Source organism: Physeter macrocephalus, chromosome 4 (genome assembly GCF_002837175.3).
Source record: "Physeter macrocephalus isolate SW-GA chromosome 4, ASM283717v5, whole genome shotgun sequence".
NCBI lineage: Eukaryota > Metazoa > Chordata > Mammalia > Artiodactyla > Physeteridae > Physeter > Physeter macrocephalus.
In genome coordinates this window covers 109,143,569-109,149,251 of record NC_041217.1, presented here as the reverse complement: position 1 = coordinate 109,149,251, position 5,683 = coordinate 109,143,569, and the positions used below count along the sequence as shown (strand labels likewise).

At 40.5% G+C, this 5,683-nt stretch overlaps 1 pseudogene; it reads left to right on the top strand.

The window, feature by feature from the left end:
* Positions 1 to 3,692: 3,692 nt before the first annotated feature.
* LOC102977498 (DDB1- and CUL4-associated factor 16-like) overlaps positions 3,693 to 5,683 on the top strand; it is a 6,722-nt pseudogene continuing 4,731 nt past the window's right edge.

Genomic DNA, 5,683 nt, shown 5'->3' with positions numbered 1-5,683 from the left:
CGTGGCCGCTGAGCCTGCGTGTCCGGAGCCTGTGCTCCGCAACGGGAGAGGTCACAACAGTGAGAGGCCCGCGTACCGCAAAAAAACAACGCAAAAAACATGTTTTTCCTTCTCTTTTTCATAACATCTAGCCACCTGAGTAACGGCAGGAGAGGGAAGGGGACTGCGCACACCTCGCCTGGGCCAGCAGGAGGAAGAGGTCGTCTAGTGATCAGACACTCTCGCTTCTCTCCAAAGGGCAAATGGGCTGCCTCAGCAGCTGCCATATCCTGCTGCCCTTCGAAACAGGAAACCAGTCTAGAATTTCAAACTCACCTCCTGAATTGCATTACCAAACTGGTAGTCTTGCCAGATCCTTGTAAATGCCTGTTAAATGTGAAGGTGGTAAAGGCTTTGAGGGGCTGGTGAACAGGGAGGGCCTCTGTGTTTGGGGGTGGGGGCACTACCTGGCTCAGCTACCTGCCATCTATTGGGTGGTTCTGGAGATGAAACAAGCACAGCAGATGGGGAGGACACACAAGGTCACTTGGTCCATCTCATGCCAGCAGGGAGAATCACATCCCTGTGCAAGGTTGAACCCACAAGGGGTCTTGTAATGAGGCTGCTAGTTATCCCAAGGCACATAATAGGGAGCTTCAAAGGTCTAGGTTGTAGACTCACAAAAATCACAGTTATTCCGCTAGCCTTTCAGCCAGACAAGCCCCTTGTTTTCCCACGTTCCCCATACGATATCCTGCTCTGGCCATCTTATTGCTCGTGAGCCGTTCCAGCAGAGGGCAGGCAGGTGAAAGGAGAGGAGTCCTATATTATGGCACATCATCGAGAGTGTTCTGAACATGTTTAGGCAAATTTTCTGGATTACTAAGAACAACAAATGTTTTTCTGTCCAAAATTTTTTTTCTTGTCTATCTGTCTGTGTAAGGTATTACCAGTTTTCAGGAGCTCCTCTCTCAAGGAATTCAGAGTCTGGTTTGGGAAGGCAAAATGAAGACACATGAAATAGTGAGAAAGCCAGACTCTAAAGCCATCCCAAGCTATCCTAAGTAAATTCATGAGTTTCAGGAGAAGGAAGAAAGTCTTTGGGCACTGAAGTCAGTGACACCATTTATAGATTAAAAGTATGATCAGGGCAGAGAAGTGAGAGTCAGTGTTTGGGTGAATGTAATTGTAGAAAAAAATCTCTGAACAGGTTTGGATGATAGCCTCACAGAGAGGATGTATAGGCATCCTGTTGGAGTTTGGTTTATGTAGGACAGATCTCATCAGATCTTAGCACCAGGCCTTTGTGGTGACCAGCCAGAGTGAAAGGACTGGGAGAATCAGGATTGGCTGGCATTCCACAAGGAAAAAGAATCAGAATCTCTCCATATCATTCATTAATGTCTGTGTGACAACATCATGAGCAACTCATTATGGGGAGATCTTCATTAGATAAACAGGGCTGCAAAATTCATAGCCAAAGAATGCGGGCTGGAGAGGCACTCCCAGCCACAGCTGCTACCTGAACACCCAGGACTGGCTGGGAACCAAGCAGAGATGCTGAAACCAGGAGCCTCGGCGACGAATGGCAATGTTACAGACGCTTAATCCTGAAATGAAAAGTAATTGCTTCTGGCTTACAGAATAAAGGAAAAACAAGATCAGCCTTGGCTGAATCATATTTTTTTCCCCAAAACAACCAAGCCATAGGCCAGGTTCTAAAACTTTCTTGGTACTTGAAAATGTGAGAAAAGGGATGTTTTCTGTCAATATAATTTAAATCCATCCGAGAGTACTGATATGTAAGAACATTTGAATGCAAATACATTTTTGATTAACATGATTAAGTCAAATGTGTTCACTTTTATCTATAAGGGATGACATCTAAAATTTAACTTACCTGAATATAATTTTTGGAACGTTGGTCTTCAAAATAGCTGTTGCTTTTGTTTTGGAAGGATTTCCTATGGAAAAGTCTCAGCAGAAGTTGCCAGAGCTCCTTTTCTGCACCGGTGAAACTGCAAATGGAGAAATACAGAAGAAGGGGGAGGAGTAAGGCATTTCAATACGTCTAATACATTCTTGTGATGGAATTGTCTTCTCTATTAAAGAAAAGACTTGATAAAAATTCATAAAGAGACAGCTATGAGTTTAAATTATTATTAGAAGAATCTAAAGATGACTTTAACCCGCAACTGAGTATATAATATTTGTGTTTTTACTGGTTTACCTCTCAAGGGGCTACAGAATGGCAAACGTCAGGGTATTTTTTAGGCAGCCACTCCATTTCCTTAAGAGCAAGAGAGCAACGACAGAGTAAAAACAGCAAGAATGAGAACAAACAAATCTTGCCTTTCATGTTCTAATTTTTAAATTATATGTATTAATTTAAAATATTTGTGGCAGACTCACAATTATGTAGAGAGAACTAATTAAAATATATCTTATCTCCTAGAGCCATATAAAATTGCCTACACAAATAGCAATTTCATGTGATTTAACCCAATACTCAAGCCTTCATAGGAATATCATCAGCTAATAATAACCAATAAGGAGTACAACCCAGTTTGTCTTCCTGCCATTATTCTGTACAAACGCTAATATTATAAAACTAAGATGACACACGCTATATTCTTGCAGGTGCTAATATTGAGGACATTCCTCATAGAAGAACCAAGGCTATTTATAGACATTGCTCACAGCTTGTGCTTCTGCTTCATTAATTCAAAACAGAAAAAAATATAAATCTTATACCAGAAGTTTTTTGGATACAACCAGTTTTTTTGGATTTAACCTAACAGAACAGCACTGTGACACTGACAACTGTGACTGCTTTCTCATGAGCTCAGGCTGGAGGACAGCTGGAAGGCCAGCCACCAACCCAATAACCTGATGCACAGTAATCACAAACTCGAGGGCTTATTTTAGTGAAAGGTGTCATATAGCCCATGAGGTAAAGAAACAACCATGAACCACATTAAGAATGCAAAGAATGTCCACAGCTGATGAATCGTGCCCTCTATTGGTATATGACAAACAGCCAGTGACCCGGAAAGCCACAGTATTTCCAAAGACAAAGGACTATGGTACTTAGTAACACTTTGAATTTTTTTAAAAAAGCAGTTCTTTTTACACCAATACTCTACCATTCTATGCCAAGAAAGGATACTGAGTGTTCAGATGGTCCCAGTTTTCTCTTTTACACTAAGCATGATTCAGATATTAGCAAGGTTTCCATTTCCATCACAGAAGAAGCCTTAGATAAGCTTTCTATTCTTACAAAATATGAGAACGTCCCAAGGAAATACAGATTTAAAGTATAATGTAAATGTACATTTTAATGGAGCTACACAGTGATTGCAAACATTTAGATGATTTGGAAGTGTATAGTATGTTGTTGAAAGCAATTTTAATCCAAATATGTCCATTGCAAATTTAAGGTAATCTCAGTTTTACATGCAAAAAAATTAAGATTATAGGGAGCAGAGCTGGTGGCACTAGGCCTAGTCAGGTCTTGGCGGCTGGAGGTGATGCAAGGAAGAAGAAAGGATGCTCCATGGGTTAAGGCTACCTTTCCAGATAGTCCAACAAATAAGTCACTAGTTTCCAAGGGCATTTGCACCACCTATGGAAACACTGGATCCGTGCACACCAGACAGATCCTTGACAACTCATTCCACCATACCGCCGCACAAAAGTTGCTGTACCAATGGACAAAGAAGGTGACCAGTGAGTTTCTTTTCGTTATCAGATAGATATAATATCCCTGCCAGCAAAAAAGAGCACACAAAGTGTTTCTCCATAATATCACGACCAGTTGAGTTCACACTAAGAAAATCAGCTTGCCTAGACGAGGACCCCTTCTCTTCTTGGGTAGCCAGGATTTGAAGGAGAGACTCTGACCTGTGCCACTGGTAGGTGACTAACTTTTACACACTGAGCTGGTCCTGAGAACTGAGCTGTCTTCTTTGTAAGTGAAAAATATACAACATAATCTTGAAGAACTGCACAGTGGTACGAGCCAGAGGCATACTGTGTGTGTGTAACAGACTGAGAAACAGACAAATGAATCCTATTAAAAGGATTTCTCATCTTCTGCATCTATCTGCCCATGTTAGTGTTTTATGGGCTTAGATTGTTACCTTTCTCTGGTACCTATTTTTCTATACTGCTGTTCTATTCTAATGCGTCCTAGAAATCCCTCTCCTGATCCCTTATCAGAATCAGAAAGTGAGGAAGAAGAAAACGCTAACTACCTAAATGAGAGTTCTGGGGAAGAGTAGGATTCCTCTGAAAAAGAGGACCCTGTGGTGCCCAACCTAACACCTCTTGAGAGTCTTGCCTGGCAGGTTAAGTGCCTTTTAAAATATTCTACAACTTGGAAACATTTAAATCTTAATTCCCGGTTATATCATGCTAAACTCTTGGATGCTAGCACACCGGTCCGTATACTTCAAGAGATAGTTCTAAGACTCTCCCATTGCTCTCATTTTGTACCCAAACTGGAACCAATTCCTGAATGGCCTCCTCTAGCTTCTTGTGGAGTCTCACCGTTTCTTTTTTTTTTTTTTTTGAATTCAGTGTAAGCATGTAATTTAAGATTTTTCTTTTTTTTTTGAATTTAATTTAATTTATTTTTTTATACAGCAGGTTCTTAGTAGTCATCCATTTTATACACATCAGTGTATACATGTCAATCCCAATCTCCCAATTCATTAACCACCACCACCACCACCACCCCGCCGCTTTCCCCCCATTGGTGACCATACGTTTGTTCTCTACATCTGTGTCTCAATTTCTGTCCTGCAAACCGGTTCATCTGTACCATTTTTCTAGGTTCCACATATACGCATTAATATACGATATTTGCTTTTCTCTTTCTGACTTACTTCACTCTGTATGACAGTCTCTAGATCCATCTACGTCTCTACACGTGACCCAATTTCATTCCCTTTTATGGCTGAGTAATATTCCATTGTATATATGTATGACATCTTCTTTACCCATTCATCTGTCGATGGGCACTTAGGTTGCTTCCTTGACCTGGCTTTGTAAATAGTGCTGCAATGAACATTGCAGTGCAAGTGTCTTTTTGAATTACAGTTTTCTCTGGGTATATGCCTGGTAGTGGGATTGCTGGGTCATATGGTAATTCTATTTTTAGTTTTTTAAGGAACCTCCATACTGTTCTCCATAGTGGCTGTATCAATTTACATTCCCACCAACAGTGCAAGAGGGTTCGCTTTTCTCCACACCCTCTCCAGCATTTGTTGCTTGTAGATTTTCTGATGATGCCCATTCTAACTGGTGTGCGGTGATACCTCATTGTAGTTTTGATTTGCATTTCTCTAATACTTAGTGATGTTGAGCTTTTCATGTGCTTCTTGGTCATCTGTATGTCTTCTTTGGAGAAATGTCTATTTAGGTCTTCGGCCCATTTTTGGATTGGGTTGTTTGTTTCTTTAATACTGAGCTGCATGGTCTGTTTACAATTTTGGAGATTAATCCTTTGTCCGTTGATTCATTTGCAAATATTTTCTCCCATTTGGAGGGTTGTCTTTTCATCTTGTTTATGGTTTCCTTTGCTGTGCAAAAGCTTTTAAGTTTCATTAGGTCCCATTTGTTTATTTTTGTTTTTATTTCCATTACTCTAGGAGGTGGATCAAAAAAGATCTTGCTGTGATTTATGTCAAAGAGTGTTCTT